Source organism: Crocodylus porosus, unplaced genomic scaffold, assembly GCF_001723895.1.
Source record: "Crocodylus porosus isolate Cpor-Errol unplaced genomic scaffold, CroPor_comp1, whole genome shotgun sequence".
NCBI lineage: Eukaryota > Metazoa > Chordata > Crocodylia > Crocodylidae > Crocodylus > Crocodylus porosus.
The window spans coordinates 220188572-220206317 of NW_017728886.1; the positions used below are offsets into that span (position 1 = coordinate 220188572).

General features: G+C 46.0%; 1 long non-coding RNA gene across 1 annotated transcript; it reads left to right on the top strand.

The window, feature by feature from the left end:
• Positions 1-1546: 1546 nt before the first annotated feature.
• LOC109305502 lies at positions 1547-12451 on the top strand. The gene is made up of 3 exons (XR_002099635.1): positions 1547-1625; positions 10738-10742; positions 12437-12451. It is a non-coding gene; the product is annotated as an uncharacterized LOC109305502 (long non-coding RNA).
• The last annotated feature ends 5295 nt before the right edge of the window (positions 12452-17746 follow it).

The following is a 17746-nucleotide window of genomic DNA, read 5'->3' on the forward strand; positions in this document are numbered from 1 at the left end:
GAACAAGCCCAGCCCCTGAGGCTACAGCTGCTCCTCTGGGCTTTGGTGAATGCCATTGACAAGAGCCAACTGCTCCCCTGGCTCCTCCCACCAGGGCTCGGATCATGGGAGTAGAGCAGGGAACGAGCTGGGCTGAAAAAGGGTAGCCCGCCATTCATCTGCTTTCCTGGCCACAGCAGATCATACTGCTTGGTGTGCAGGAGGTTCCAGGTGGTGGGAAGTTGTGCTTTTCCTTGATCCTGGAGCTGGTAGGGAGGACCATGGGAAATGTTGTGACAGGGTACCACTTGTCCATGGGATGCTGGGGTGGGCATAGGGTGCTACCCTGGTTGAGAATCACTGTTGTAAACAGTGCCCCGATGCGCTGGTAGCTAAAGGGTACCATGCTTTATTGTGTCTGAAAAGCCTATTGCTATAACATGCTATTGCTGTCATATGCTGATAGCCTAGAGAGGCCTCACAATAAAAGGAGTCCTTTTCTCAGCTCAGAAGTGGAGGCTGGTACAAAATACATATTTTCTAACCTAGGAGTTACTTTGTATCATTACTAACAGATTTTTGCATTTTTTGCAAATGTGAATTTGCACTGAAGTCTAACCTTGCAGATGCTTCTCTTCCGAAGGGTGTGTGTTTGCATTTCCCTGGGTAAAAATAAAATCCTGTAAATGTTCTTGGCTAAGTGATAAAATATTAATAAGTGAAAAAGGAGTAACCACATGGCTGGATTTTTCTTTTAAAGAAATACTCCAGTGGATTTCAATGTTTTTCATACTGTTGCTTACTTAAGTTGGAGATTCTCTTATGCAGTACCTTTCCTTCCCTCCATGTTTTGATACCAGGCATTAATAAAGAGATTAGGTGAAGACAAATATGATTTAAGCAGTAGGTAAGTTATTTCTGTATCCATGTTGTTTATTTCTTCTTTATCAATTAGCACCAAATTCTCACTGTCACCTGCAGCCCTCACTGTAAAATCTAATCTCTTCATGTCATTTATTTGTTCAGTTTTCTTTTTCTGTTTCTTGTTTCTCTAATTCTATTGTCCTCTGCAAATATTGAAATACTGATCATATTTCAATGTATACCAAAGATGCATCTAACAAAGAAACATATTGCTTGACCTTTTTTTCCCAAGCAGGATTAAAAAAAACTGTTGGGAAATGTAAGAGACCTAAAATGGCTAACATCATACAACACTGTGGTAGAAGTAGCTCCATGTACCACCATAGATCATGGCTTGAGTATTGTTTTATTATGAAAACGTATAAAAGACTTTCCTCGCAGGAAATAAACTTAGAGTAGCTTATGCTTATTTACCAATGTGAAGCTCAGATTTCCTGAACGCAGTTTTGAAAATCTGGTGTTAGCTAAACGATGTATGGCTACTGCATTTCTTGCAGCAAATAATTATGTAATGGTATTGTTCACCAGAAGGCCAGCCTACATTTAATAAGTGATGCAGCTAAGTGAAATAACATTTGACGCTTCTGTGGTTTAAGTAATGTTTAATACAAGATATTAAAGGTTCTTATTGATTAATTGAAACATAGAGGTATAGGAACATCCAGCATAGATTCACAAAGAGCAAGTTATGCCCAACCAACTTGATTTACTTCTATGATAAGGTAACAGGCTCTGTGGATGGGGCAGGGAGACCTTTTGACACTGTCTCTCACAGCATTCTCAATAAATTAAGGAAATATAGGCTAGATGAAAGTACTGTAAAGTGGATACAAAATTGGATGGGTTATAGGTTGGGTTATAGGTTAAGTACAAACAGTCCAAAAGCCCAAAGCTGAATCGATTCAGTCTTCTCAGATTAGTCTAAACTGTGTAGATTGAACCAATAAGCAAGTGAAGACATTCACTCTTGATTCCAGAAATGCAGCCACCTGCCTGCAGTGGCTCAGGTCAGAAGCTGGGGGGCACTAGAGCATTCATCAGTTGGAGTTGGCAGCTTGGGCCAAGGCTAGCCTGCCCACTCTGTAAGGAAGGCGGGGGGCTTGCACAGGGAGGTGCAAAGCAACCTGGGATTACAGACAGAGGGAGAAAAATTTATTTGAGGGGCGCTGAGTCTGTGCATGCCCCCCAACAAGTAAGTCTGTAGGGAAAGGGCCGGGGGGATGGAGCGGGGCTGGGGTAGGAGCAGGCCCTGCACAGCTGAGGTGGGCGCAGGATGGAGCTGTGGTTCATCTGGATGGCGCTTGGTGCGGGAAGGGGGTTGGCTTCTGCTGCTGCATGTACCCTAGGAGGACACGGGAGGGGGAGCATGTGCATCCGGATCTGTGTGAGGCTGGGCGGGGTGGATTATACGCTCTGGCCATTGAGCCCCTGCTTTACATGCTGCGGTGGTACCTGACTGGCCTTGTTCTTACACTGACCTCTGGTTTGGTTGGCGGCCCGTCGGTTAGGCTGACGGTGTATGCAGATGATGAGACCATTCTCCTCAGCACGCAGGGTGATATCTAGTCGCTGGTGGACTATCAGCATGCTTATGAACGTGCTTTCTCAGCTCACATTAACTGGCCTAAGAGCAACATCCTACTCCTTGACGCGTATCATCCCCCCTGCAGACCTGCCCGGCAGTCTCACCTGGCAGTGCAAGGCACTTAAAGCTCTGGGGATGTTTCTCGTCCCATCAGTCTTTCCAGCTTGGAATTGGGAAGGCCTCAGCAAGGAGGTGGAGGCATGCCTGCTGAGGTGGTGCTGGCGCTTGTCCAACCTCTCCTACTGTGGGTGGGTCCTCATTGTGAACAGTTTGGCAGCTGCAAGATTATGGCACTGGTGTGCCATGTTGGACCCCCCGCCAGATGTACTCAGACAGTTTCAAAGATTGCTAGTGGACTTTTTCTGGGAAGGATACTGTTGGCTCCTCCAAGATGGTCTCTATCTGCCTACAGCTGAGGGAGGCCAGGGCTTAGTTGGCCTGGTGGGTAGAGTGACTGCTTTCTGCCTGCAGGCTCTCCAGAGACTCCTTTATTGTGAAGACCACCCTCCCTAGCAGCAGTTGGCCTGTGTGTTTCTGTACCGGGCAGGGAAGCTCTTGTTTGACTGAGAACTCTTTCTCCTAGATCCTGCCCTCCTGGACTGGGGCACCTTCCTGCCCTTGTACCGCAGCCTGGTGCAGGCCTGGTATGGTGACTTCTGCTTCCAACCTCAGGCCAGATGTCCGCAGTTTCCACAGTTGCTGCAGGAGCCACTTGTCTATAACCTGGCCCTGCAGCACAGGCTGTTGAGCCTCAAGTCTGATAGCCTTGCTAACTCTCTCATCTGGTCACGTACAGTCCTGTTAGGCCACCTTCTCAATATGGCCCGGTTGGACTGGCTGTCAGTTGAAGTTCTGGCTGCCTGGATTGGCATGCATTTAGTCCACTGCGCTGCCTGTCTCTTGGGGGATGTGTGGGCCACCCTCCCAGCAGAGGCAGTGTCTACCATTGAGGGTTATATCCCTGCCGGAGATATCTCCAGAGAGCTCTTTCCACTGTTGGCCATTGTTCCAGCCGTTGATAATAATCTGGGCAGTGGGCCTGGCACTTTATTGATTCTTCCTGTGCTTCCTGACAGTGATGCCAGGATTTGCTTTGACACACTCCCTCGGAAAGTCTTGTACACATGGGTGGTTTGTGTTCATCACGCTCATGTCCTTACTATTTGACCTGACATGATGTGGAGGTAGCAATAGTGGCACGGGCACATGCACCAGCTCGACCTGCGTGGTGCGCACTTTATAAGCTACCCATTGCCAAACTGACTGGCAACCTCCAGTGACGGTTGCTGCATGGGATTCTGACCACCAGTACTCTTGTCTGCCGCATGGACCCAGCTGCATCAGCAGCCTGTCCCTTTTGCTATGGGGAGGTAGAAGAGGATTTATTTCATGCCTTCCTTGGGTGCCCCTGGCTGGTGCTGCTCTTTGCTGCCCTCGGCACCTTGCTACAGGTGCTAGACCTGGAGCTCTCTGAGGCTACATATTCATTCTCTTTCTGTTACCGGGTGGCAGAGGGTGGTGTCACCTGCCTAGCCAGCTTTTTCCTTGTTTAAACCAAGATGGCCATCCTTCATCTCAGATTTCCTATGCACTCTTTCTTGTCCTCCTCTTTAAAAGCTTTTGTTATTTGCTCCCATTTTCATCTCCTTTCTGTTCCATGTGATAGCACAACCTAACTTATTCCACATGTCTTTATAAAGTCCCTTCTGCCTGGTCTTTCATTTTTAGTTGAGTACTGCCAGCTATTGGAACCTGCACACCTCCCTTCACAACTGATTAAACTAAACTTGTTTAAATAAGATTCAAAGATTGATATCCTTACCTGGGATAAATAGATATAGATCTTTTGATTTGACCTACATTATACAGATCAAGGAAGTATAAAGTACCATGCATACAGGAATGTCTTATGGGAATGAATATAAAGTAATAATATTTCTGATATCTTCCTTTGGAATTGAATAGAGAATTTTGTGTGCTGTAGAATTTCATAATGTGGTTAAAATAGTCCATGGAACAGGCATGTTTTACATTCTGTGGCTTTTTAGGGTAATTTCTTAGACATGGGGTTGTCAACTGGGGGTACACATACCCCTGGGGGTACTTGCAAGGCCCCAGGGGGTATGCATAGGCAGGTGGGAATGGAGCGCCACCACTCACCACCCTGTATGGCTGCCTTCCAGGAACAGGCTCGGGGGAGGGGGCGAGGGCAGGGGCTCTACTGCGGGCTACACAGGCACTACCCAGCCAGCTGTACGCAGGGGAAACTCGCAAGCAGTGGCCACTGCTGCCACCCTCCGCCCTGCACTGTTGCCTCCCAGGAGCAGGGCTGGGAGAGTGAGGGCAGCAGCTCCCCTCTGCAGGCCGTGCAGGCACTGCCCGGCTGATCAGACGTGGGGGAGGGGGAAGCTCGCACGTGGTGGCAGGAGCCGCCACCCAGCACCCCATGCTGCCTACACCCCACATCCAGCCGCACACCACCCTCCTCCCCTCCCCGCTCTGCGTGCCACTGGGGGTACAATTATTAAAAAAGATTGAAAACCCTAGTCTTAGACTATGAAAACTTTCCTCCTTTTGAAATTCTATTGGTAGTTTTTCATATGGTTATCAAAAATATTAATCAACTGGGTGCATCTACACAAAATGCTTACTGCAGTTGCCTAATTAGCTCTGCCGTAAAGTATTACCGTCTGTCTATATGCATGCCCCTGTAGGCTGGAGTAAACTAATTAACTCTGCTGTAGGATAATGCTGCTCGACACAAGTACTGTCCTACAATGGAGTTATTTACTCTGCCACAGCTCATGTATAGACAGTGACCAGTGCTGGATGTGGCACAAGGGTGTTATAGTGCAGGAGCTGCCTGCCAGCTAACCCTGCACTGTAGCACCCTCATACTCCACCCAGCCCCCCTGCAGCATGTTGAGCCGGGCTGGAGAAGCATCTGGTAGGCTGTGCCCCTAGGCCTTCTGCCAGCTGGGGCTGCACTGCCCTGGCTCATCATGCTGCGGTTCTGGGCACATGTGTAACTGCAGTTCGCACCAGAGCTTATTGCTTCACACTAGTTTCACAGGTAGATGCATCCATTGAGAATCATTTTGTGCATCTATTGCAAGAAGCAGAAATGCAAGTCCAGTTTGTGAAGGATACTGCACTGTTTAGTGCCGTGGGAAGATAAAATGTAGAGAGGGGAAATGGTCAATATGGAGAGCTGTGATGCATTTTATCTGTTGGTAGGCAGAAGCGTGACAGCCTGAATCATAATGAATATCCCAGCAATAAAATGTGCAAATTGCTGTATGCTGACTTTATGCCCAGAGGTTTTTTTCAGTGTTGGTACTTCTCATTTGCATATTTTGTGCTTTGAAAAGCTTATCAGACATTAAAAACTCCATGAGATGGAGATAGCCACTAACCTGCATTAAAACGTACTGATTGGGGTGAGCATGTATGGGGAAAATCATTCAAGAGTCTGTTCTGTAAGTAAAAGGTTAATTTCTAATTTTAAAGACATGATTTTCTTTTAAAATCAAGGTGCCACATATATACCAAAGCAGTTTGATCATGTGTGTCAGAGAATGATTAGAGAGAAAGATGGAAAATAACTATTTAGTCAGATAGTCTCCCAACTTGTGTATTGGGGAGCTTTCCTGTTTCTTGGTCTACTTTAGTTTTAAGTGTATTGATAACTTTCTGGGTTTTGTCATAACTGATATGGGGAAGGTAGAGAAAACATACATGGAAATAGATGAGTATGTTTTAACTTGTAAAGGGCCCAAACTAAAGAATTTGGATCTGGATGCTGTATGTTGTAAGTTTAGGAATGCTTGGATGTGATGTGGGAATAATTTATTTAGAATGTGAAGTCCACATTACAGAATTCTGATTCAGGGTCAGATTCTGAAAAAAATTTTATTCTTTTGGGTTTCTAATGTTCTGCGTTATTTAGGATCCTAAAAAACTCATCTTGAAATAACCATGGAAACATAGCAATTCACGAATGCCTAATGCACCACACTGTTTTTCTATGTGAAAGAAGATGGAAAGGAAAATCAAGTTATTTTCTCTGTTATCCTAATATTTTTCATTTATAACTTTAACGATTTTGATATTTTGTTACTTGCCACTTGACCAGTGCTGTTAGTCAAAATTGAGTGTTCCTTTGGGAACAGAGTCAAGTATTTCCTTTGTGCAGTCCTGTTTATTACAAAGAATGCACACCACATCCTGTGTCCCAGAACAGAATGGGAACAAGTAATAGGAGACAGTTTCTGTGTTAAGAAATCCAACTCTACCTTTCCAGCAAGTACAGTACTTCAGGAAATGATCTTACCCTATGTCTCCTCCCATGTTGGCATTCAGTTTCATTTTTGGTTGCACTCTGCTTCTGACAAACATAGCTGAAACTAGTCAGAGCTGTACACTGTGTTTTCAGAAAGTCCCTGAAGAAATCCTTTTCCCTTGGATTAGCTTGGACCTTGCCACATTGCCCAGACCTTGAGCAGTGACTGCTGTGGTTTCAGAGGCATTTGATTAGCTTGAATTAGAAGCACTTTACTGGCTTGAATTTCCTCTGTGAGTGCCCCCATGACACTTTCCAGCCTGCCACTTTCTAATATATGTATTGTTCTGCTTGTGTGTGCATAATATATTTTTTTAAATTTGTAAATTAATAAAATACATTTTGAGATAATTCTCAAACAGTGAGGCTTCTATATGTTTAGTAGCAAGGCCATTCCACAAATCTGTGACTAGTGAATCTCTACTGTTTGTTTTTGTAGTCTGTCTGTTCTGAGACAGCGCACTAGAAGATGATCCATGACCACTCTTCACATACCAAGACCCATAATTTAGACCAGCAGCATGTTAGCAGGCCCTTGAACCACAACCAGGCTTTCCAGAAGTAGAGAGCCCCAGCCAACCCTAAAAGGTGCTATTCAGGCCTGGGACAACTAGATGCCATAGAAACACTGGGGATTATGCTAGGGGTCATAGAAACACTTAAGGCAGGGTCCTGAAAAGTTTATAGGTCTTTACTTTTCTTGGTAACTTGAAATTTTAGTTTCTTTCCCTTTACTTAAATCAAGGATCTTTTTTCCCATGGCTCTGACCACAAGATACAATGACCATGGCTCTTCTTCACCATCTTTGAAAACTGTTCCTTTCCCACCCCCATTTGCCAGATTATTTCTTTTTTTAATTATTATTCCATCTGTTCACCAGATCTTCCCTACTGCTTCTCAGGCCTCTCTCTTCGGCTAGGGACAGACATGACATATAAACCGGTTTAGGTGATCAGAAACTGGTTTAAACCTGTAACAGAACAGACGTTCATTGCACACAAACCAGTTTGAGAATGGCTGAAACCAGTTTGAGATAAACCTGGTTGAATGTAGTATCAGACTTAACTGATTTGGGTCAAACCAGTTTATGCAGTGTCTGTCCCAGACCCCTTGCTGGTTTAAGATAAGCCAGATACCCCCAGCATCCTGGCGTGTTCTCTGGGCTGGGTGGAGCTCTCTGTTCTACGGTAGAGCTGGCCCCTCCCATCTGCTCTCTCACTGGAGCTCCAGCAGAGACTGCAGGCACAATAGGGTCTGCCTGGCTTCTCTCCCTGCCCTACCTCAGCTTACTGCTCACTGCTCCTCCCATCTCCCACAGCATGGACCCCAGCCCCACGGACCCTAGGCATGTGGTATGTTAGCTAATGCCTAGAGGTGTCTGTGTGTGTGTGTGTCTCCAGTCTCACTGGGAGGGGCAGACAGAACAGTGATGGTTTAAGGCTGTTTGGAGCTAATCAACAAGTCAGCTAGTAAGCTGTTTAAGAAGAGTTTGACTAATGGAAAGAGGTTATTGCTTTGCTGATGGGGTGATAAACACTGTTATCAGCCCCCCCCACCCCCGTTAGCTTGCTCACCTGTCAGTTTGCTGCAGACAGTATAAAGATGCTGGGAGAGAGATTGAAAAGCTCCATGTCATCAACAGATGCATGCGCTGCACACCTGCCCTTGCCTCAGAGTGCTAGCAGGAGGCTGGGGTCTGTCAATACTCCTGCCCCTTGAGCAGCCAGCAGGGAAAGCCTTGGATGGTACAGGCAAATCTCCCTAATCAAAGCATCCTGCCAGGGCCTGGCCACACCCCTCTCAGCCCTGTACAAGGGAAGGGAGGGCTGCTCTAGTTCTCCCCAGCTTCTAGCCTTAGACACTGCAGGCATGTGCCTGAATTTCCTCAGTCCAGAGAGAATATCTTTCCAGTTACAAACTGGTTCAGCCTCGCCAAGTTAGACTAACCTGCAGACATTGAATCAATTCAGGCTTAGGCTTTTTGAATGTCTGTCCCTAGCCCTCAAGATTTTCCAGAGTTACTTCTGTTGCATTTTGGCTTGTTTGGTTTGCCCAACAGCTTGTATTAGGATAGCATAGCAATTCATAGACTAGTTTTGTTTTTTCTGCAGTGTTTTATTTCTCTTCATAAAGCCTAATGCTAAACTCTGAAATACATCTGTTTCCTGCCTTGACCCTCCTCATTTAGTATCTGATCACTACTGAGGCCTATCACATTTAAGTTTACTTTTTTGAGTTCTTTTTTTATTTTGTCATGCTATTATTTTGATGTTTTAAAATTATTATTCTTAGGTTTATCCCTTTAATATATTGTTGATACAGAGCCCAATTTACCTATTATGTTGAAGAGAGACTCTTATTTGTAAGGAAATGGAAACATATGCTTCTGAAATATGGAAATGGAAAGTATGCTTCTAAAATTCAATTGCACATTTTCTCTACAAATAGAAACACACCCAACTCCCTACTAAGGTCTCTAAGTAGCATTGTCCAAAGGGTATTTTGTGTTTTAGAAAATACAGCAGTATAGAATTACCGCTGGTGGGTCTTCAAACTGCCAAGAGCCAGAATCACTCTTTTATTCTGAGCAGTAAGTTGATCCATTAATGTTATTGGTACTATAAGGTAAGAAATGAAATCTCTCACAAGCAAGCCACTTGACTTAGGTGAAGATAACATATTATACATCATTTTATAAAGGCATTTAAGGTCCATTTGGGCTCTTGGTAAATAAAGTACCTAGGTGTATAGGCAGAGAGAATATATATAGTTCTATTTTTTTTGTTTAAGGTAATACTCCAAAATATGTTAAAATCCTTTATGTAACTTGTGTTTTTTAGGCAGAATGCATGACATAGATTAGAGGTAGCATTAGAATAGTAGCATCAAACACCCCTGGTTCTGCAGGCTGGATGAGTGGCATGGATCCAATCCATAGGCCTGACTGGGCCCACAGACTCCCCTTTTCCCTTTCTTCTGAAAGCCAGACCCAGCACACACCCATTGTAAGACCTGTGCCATATGTGGCACCTCTCCTTAGAGAGTCTGAGATTTGCATCACACATGGAACACCCCTTGTTAGTCCAGGACCTTGCCACATGTGGTGCGTGTCCCGAGGGCCAAGGTAACAAGGGACAATTACCTGAAGCCCAGGACAGGAGAGATGCAGAGCCGGAGGGAGAACCAGCGTGGCTCGTTAGCCGCCTCCTCATATAGCTGCAGCCAGCAGCTGATGGCAGCGTCAGATGCAGCGGCCGCTGCTCCAGAGGCGGCGGATAGCCTGGGGTCAGACAGCTGTTAGGGCCAGCGACGGTGTGGGATCCCCGGGACGGGCAATGCAGAGCCAGTGTGCCGGAGGGAGCAGTGACCCAGAAGGGAAGCCCGACGACAGGGACACTGGTGGGTCGACCCAGAAGCGACGGATCAGGTGAGTGATGGAAGAGTGGGACATCCCAGGAGGATTCAGAGGACCCTGAAGTAAGTGCCGAGACGGTGGGTGCAAACTATGCCGAAGAGGGGCAAAAGACCAAGGACCACCTGGCTAGAGAGAGATCAGGGCAGGAGCGCCATCAAGGCCGGCGGATGTCAATTAAGGAACATGAGCGGGGCAGCTAGAGAGCAGCTGAGGGGAGTTCCTTCCGTCCCCCCGCCATGCTCATAGGGATCTGGTGGAGGACAGCAAGGTAGTTAAGACGTCAGAACCTCCAAGTGGGGGAATGTCGCACAGGGTGAAGGGCCTGTGCTGTGGGGTCTATAGAGGTTGCGGCTGGGGCACCGGGGCAGGCTGGTGTGAAGTGGTCGACATTACGGTAGGAGTATCCCACGGATTGTGGGGATCGAGGACGAAAGCCGTGTTAGAAGCCTGCAGAAGCAACATGGAGCGGGCACGGGAAATGGAGCCCATAGGTGGCGTGAGGCTGGGGTGTAGGGGTGGCGGAGCCCTGTGTGCAACCGGCGGGCCAAGCCCAGGCCACCAAGGGACCCGTGAACTAGCCCCACCCCACTGGGGGAACAAGTCGTGGCAGGCGAAAGCGGTGTTGGCAACGCAGGAGGACGAACACCCACGGTAACAAACAAGTCTGGACAGGGAGTAGCCACCAACCAGGAGCGCAGAGCTCCCAGGAGCGACACGAAAAGGCCCATCGGGGACAGCGCACATCCTCTATCATCTTGGAGGTAGTGGAGGGAAAGGTGGGGAGGGTGGGGTTCTGTGTGTAGCACAGATGCTGGAATGGTTGTCACATGCATCAGGATCCTGGCCTGGCTAGAATGGGTGCCATATGCAATGTGGATCCTGGATTGGACAGAGCAGGTGCCCTGCATGTGGGCCAGTCCAACACACACTGTATGGCATGTGGGTCAGCTCAGACCCGGGAGTACAACTGCGGGCTGGATGACAGGGGTCTGCAGGCCAGATTCAGCCAGTAGACTCTATCTTTGACATGCTTGTGTTAGAGTGATATAGACTTGATGGTCCAGGAACTATGCAAGAGGCAAGGATTTTGGGGGTTGGTATCTTTTTTTGGACCAACTGTATGGTTGGGGTAAAATAAGACAAGCTTTCAAATGCAAAACATTCTTCTTCAGATGCTTTGCATTCAAAAGCTTGTCTAACTATAAAGTTGTTTCAGTAAAAGATATCACCCCAGAAAATCCTTGCCCCTGTCATAGAATAGAGTAGTAGGGGTGTACTGATATATTGGTTGGCTACCAGATTAGCACCAATAAAATGAGAAATGACATTATCAACTATTGGCCTTTATTGATCATTGTAGCTGATGATTATGGCCGTGTGCCTGAATGTAGTCTGGTCCCCGCGCCCTGCCACTGACCTGAGCCTGCAGCAGACTACAGGTCCCAGTGAGCAGTGAGAGGGGTAGAGGGTGCCAGGGAGCAGTCACAGGGCACTGTGCTCATCAACAAAGGGACCATTACTGGCTCCTGCTGCTGCTGCCACTGCCATGGCAACACCACACATGTAACAGGGGCTTGAGCACTGGGGCTACTACAGAGATGTTGGGCTGCGTGTGGGCAGGGTAAAAGGAAGGGACATTCAGCTCTGCTGGGCACCAAGCACCTTTGCAAAAGTGGCTTGTCCCTGGTGGCCATGGAAGCTTGGCTGCATGGGGCTCACTGGCACTAAGAAAGCAACATGCTCTGGAGCTCCAAATGTGCCCAGTGCTGCTGTCCATGCAAGGGTCTGCCCCATCCGCCTGGGTCAGTAGCACAGGCTGTGTGGGGAGCAAGGCTGCAGGTAGGAGCCATGGGTAAGGGGGCGATGTGCATGTGAATAAGGTGGTCACCACCTTCCTTGTCAAGGGCCGGAGCAGGCAGGAGGTATGTGTGTGTTATAAATTCAAAACAAACAAACAAAAAAGGTTTATATCAGTAGTTTAAAATGTCTTGCACTATTACTAAATATCAGTTACCAGATTAGCATCAACCAAGAAAATCTTTATCAGTACACCCCTAGAATAAAGGTTTGTTCAGTATCTCTACTCTGTCAATTTCTGTCCTTTTCATTTTTGTGTGTTGGGGTTGTATAGCATGAGTCTTATTCAAGGGGAGGCAAAAATCTAACCTCTGTACTGATTTCATGGTTCAGAAGTGATACAAGTGTCAGAAGCATATCTGGTTCTGTTTCATTTGGATCATTTGCATCATCACCTGCATCTAGGTACTGGTCAACGCTGTTTATTGAATGGATGGGTTCATTGGGCACTGCATTAATGCAGTAACATTACTTTCTCAAAGAATATAAAGTTGGTTTACCAGACAAGGTTCTTTGGTTAAATTTAGTATCTTTTATTAGACCAACTAAAGTAGTTGGAAAAATTCTTTTTTTTTTTTTTTTTTTTTTTTCAAGCTTTTGGGTACAGATACCCTTCGTCAGGCTGAGGAAGCATCTGCAGCTGGTCTGTGCTATGGTGACATATTTGAAAACAATAGCATTTCTTTATAGTTTTTGATTATTAGCAAAAGGACTTGAATTTTTACATACTAATTCAGTATTTAAATTTATCTCCTAAAAACTTTATTCAAATATATTATTTTTGTTAGCAGACGTTTTCATCTATATAGCTTGCCTATTATTACTGGAATGAAAGTACTCCCTAAGTTGCTCAGTATTATATTTATTCTTTACATAACTGATGACTGAAAACTTAATAACAAAGTACAGAAATAAAAAACATTTCAAATATGGCTACATGACTGCTTTTGGCAAGAATCTTTTGTACAAGGACATTTTCAATAATATCTTTGAGACCTGAGTTTGGAATTTCTTGCCAGCAAAAAGTTACAAAGATGCATGTTTCCAGACAGTCATGTGAAAATTAAGAACTCCCATGAAGGGTATTTGTGAGTTTTATTAAAATGCCCATCTTTTTAATACTTTTTTCAATAATTGCTGAGCTTTATTGATAAATATGCTATTTCATTCTTTTACAGATAGAAAAGCATATCCTTTTGTATCAATGCCAGAGCTCTTACACATCTAACAGGACAAAAAAACCCTAGATTTAATGGCAGGCTCTGCTCCTGGTCTTTTGCCTAGGAATATCTGTACATAATTACCTTGTTTGGAGAAAAGCTGTGCAAAGAAAAGCAGCTGAGGTTCCAGAAATGAGTTGTGTGTGAGCGCTTTACAAGCATGATGTCATTCTAATTTGCACTGCTAGGGGATGAGCTCATCTGGGAGGGATCTTGCAGATATACAGCTGTGCCAATTCATCACTGTAGTTATTAACATTCTCTAAGCTCTCTCCTTGAACTAAACAACAGACACTGTGTTATGAATTATTTAAAGCCCAAAGAGAGCTCCTACAGAATATAGTCAAACATCAGTTGGAAGACAAAAAAGAGTGAACTCACTGCATTGTAGCAGTGGCATAGCTGCCATTCACAAAGGGATAAGCAGATCATTGCATACTTCCACACTCCCCCCACCCTCCTCGGTATTGTTCAGCTCCTAGTTTTGTACATTGAGAGCAAAAATTGTTATCGTATGCGTCTACTGAGATTGTGTCCATATGTAATATACTGAAGGTTTCTTTCTCCTGCCTATGAAGATGCAGTGTTATGTGGATAATGGATATGTTTTCTTTCTAACTAGCCTCTCCTCTTTCTAACAGGATTTTTAAATGGAAGCATTATTAAAACTTGAAAATGTGAATTTTTATATTCTTAGGCTAAGGACAGACATTACACATAAACTGGTTTAAGTGATCAGAAACCAATTTAAACCTGTAACAGAACAGATATTCAATGCTCATAAACCAGTTTGAAAATGGCTGAAACCAGTCTGAGATGCATTTGGTTGAATGTAGTATCAGACTTAACTGATTTGGCTCAAACTAGTTTATTCAATGTCTGTCCCAGACCCCTTCCTTGTTAACTTAAACCAGAGTCCCCCAGCATCCTGCCATGCTCTCTGGGCTGGGCTCTCCTCTCCAGCCCAGGAGAGCTGGTGCCACCCCTCTACTCCCTGGCCAGAGCAGGGACAGGCATGGACGGGTGGGGGTCTTGCCGGAGAGAGGTTTAATTCTCCCCTCCCTGTCCCACCAGCAGGGACCCAAGCCAGGTCCACTGGATGCTCCTCCCTCGCTGCTTTAGCAATAGGGTTGGGTGCGGCCAGGTGCTGGCCGCCATGGCCCCTGAGGCAGAAGGGGCGAGGGTGGGTTATTTTCCCCTCTACCCCCACTGCCCCTGGGGAACTACAGCAGCAAGGGGGCAGTGTCCTTGATGGGGGCAGCAGCCCCTGTCATAATGTCGGGGAGTGTGAGCCTCTTCCCAGTGGAGTGGGGGGAGGCTGCTGCGGAGTGGACAGAGCTGCAGTGGACTGTGCATGGCAGCACTGGGGCCCGGAGATGACCAGAGCCTTTCAAACTCCACACAGCATGGCTTCTCACTGGGAATAGGTTCTCGCTTGGGGAAACCGTGACAGGGGCTGCTGCCTCTGTCATGGTCACTCCACCCTCACCACTCCAGCAGCTGAACGGGGGCAGGAGTAGGGCCAAACGCTTCTGGGAGAGTCCCTTAAGTGGGGGGCAGGAAGCAGGGTTATTCCCCCCTGTGCCTCTGGGGAACCACAGTGGGGTCTGCCCTTCCTGGCCACCGCTGCCACTCACTCTGTGCTGGAGACAAGTGGTAGAATAAGCTCCCTTCTCCAGATACCAGAAGAAGGGGGCAGGAGGGGCTTATTCTGCTGCTTGCCTCCACCACAGAGGAAGCAGCAGTGGCAGCAGCAGCCAGGGTGGGCAGACACTGCTGCAGTGCCCCGGGGGCAGAGGGAGGAATAACCCAGCTCTCTGGCCCCTGCCTAAGGGGCCTTGCTGGTGGCATCTAGCCCCGCTCCCTCTCAGCCTCTGGAGCAGCAAAGGGGGAGGAACTGTGATGGTGGCAGCATCCCCTGTCACGGTTTCCCTGAGCGCAAGCCTGTTCCTGGTGAGGAGCTGCATTGCAGGGTGAGGAAAGCTGCTACAGACCACAGTGGCACTGCAGGGGCGCTCTGGCCCACTCCGGGTCTCAGGGCTTCTCTGCACAGTCTGCCACAGCTCTGCCTGCCTCTCAGTGGGTCTCTCCTGCTGGGAAGGGGCTTGCACTCCCTGACGCTATGATAAGGGCTGCTGCCCTCATCAAGGGCCCTGCCCCCTCGCCACTGCAGTAGCTGGATGGGGGCATGGCCAGACGCTAGGGGCCGGGAGGGACAGGGTTATTCCCTCTCCCTCTGGCATCAAGTGCAGGGGATTTATTCTTCCACTTGCCCCAAGCAGGGGGCGAGTGGTGGCGGTCAGGATGGGTAGCCCTGGCTGTGGTCCCCGGGGGCAGTGGGGGTAGAGGGGAGTATAATCCCCTCCATGCTCCCTCTGCTTCAGGGGCCATGCTGACTGGCCACTGCAGTAGCGAAGGGGGAATGTTTGACAGACCTGGGTCGGGTCCCTGCCAGTGGGACAGGGAGGTGGGAATTAAAACCCTGTCTGGCCAGTTCTTCCTAGACTGGCTATGCTTCATCCCCCAGCATAGCATCCCTGCAGCTAAGGGCATGCTCTAGCGCCACTTGGCACCTGGCCTGAGCAACTGCAGGCATGTACCTTCATTTCCTCAGCATAGAGGGAATGCCTGTGCTGTTATATATCGGTTCAATGTAGGCAGGTTAGACTAACTTGCAACGATTGAATCCATTTGGGCTCTGGCTTTTTGAATGTCTATCCCTAGCCTTAGAAGACAGATCTAGTCTCATCAAAATATTTTTTTTCCAAGTGCTATTTTTGCACTTCATAATTTTATCTATGGTTATGGCATAATCTGATCACGGTACAGACAAAAGTAGGTATAGGTGGTCAGTTTATGAACAAAAAAATCAGGGTTAAAGAGTCTAAAGAGAAGTTCTGAAGGGATTTGGCCTTCAGTATTTCTTGATTCTGACTTGACAGTGAGTTTCATTTTCCTGAAATGCTTATACCTCATTTATCAGGTGAGACATATTTCAAGTTGCATAGTCTAAGTGGGAACTATTGCTGCTGTCCTTCATTTCACAGCTGGCTGCATTTTAGAGAGAGTTAGGGATTCATGTATTTCTCTGAGGCAAAATTCTGTTTTTGGATTTATGAAATAGATCTTTTGGAAGAGGAAAATACCAAGATTAAGATCTACCGGCAATGTGTATGTGGACTTTTGCCCAGCATTTGGAAAACATTTTGGGATCCCTTTGAAAAAAAGAACTCAGCGACTATTTCAGTTGCTTACAGATGCCTCTCACATCCTCCTTTTAAAATGACATCTTCTAAACCCACCTACTGTCTGGGATAAGAATAAGGCAAACTTGCTGTCTTTCATAAGCACTGATGGTTTTCTGCTACATTATCTGTACCAGTGTTGTTTATTTCTGATGTGAAATACCAGAGCTGCCTGATATCTCTCTGTTTATCACTGAAGAAGACTCCTTTTTCTGATAAGTGAGTGTGCTACTTGCAGAAGTACAGTGGGGATTAAATGAAACAGATACCAGGATTACAGTTTGAGGAGTTCTACCATCGTTGTATGATTTAATGTTGATGCCTTTCAAGCTTACTTTATGAGTTTGCTAGTGGCCTTAGTGAATACATGAAAGAAAATAATTTGAAATGGTTCATCTGGTACTTGGATGAAGTATTGTAAGTAGGTATTCTTGGTTGAAGTAATTAATTAATTCAAAGACCAAGTTGTTTATTTTACTGCATTTGAAAAAAAAATTAGAAAATTCTAATTTCTTTTAAATCAACCATTTAAAATATGCTAATATATGCTATTTTGCCTGTCCAGGGGAAGGAAGAAAAGAATATTTTTGTATATGATAGTACAAAAGCTCTGCACAAGATGAATTAAAGCTGAATTTGCACTTTGATCCCTTCTAAAATAGCAGAATAAGAGTCATTACTGGAAAGCTAAATGGACGTAGTATAATTCTTACAGCCTCCTTAAATCTAGCAAATGAAGAAACAGCTTATCTTCCATGACAGTGTTTTGAAAGCATGGGCAGAATATAGAAACACTTAAGCAACCATGAAGTGCTTAAGCCTAGAAGCCTATATGTGTTCCCCTGTTTTTTCCCTCCTCCTTGTGGAGTGGTAGTAGCGTGTAGGAAAGCAAACAGTATTGCAATATGGGTGACATGCTCCTTTAAATCAATTTCTATCATTAACAGACGAATTGTGTACCATGCTAATGTGTATATTTTCAAAATAGTAATCTCTTAATTTCACACTGTGAATGGCAGTAATGCCAAACTATACTTATTCAGAGGTGAATTCTACATGCCTGCAGCAATGAAAGTATATCATTAGCAACCTGGTATTTCCTATGGAACAAAGCCCATAATACTGGGTAAATACCATTTAGTTCCTAGTATTCTTCTAGAGCTTATACACAGTTACAT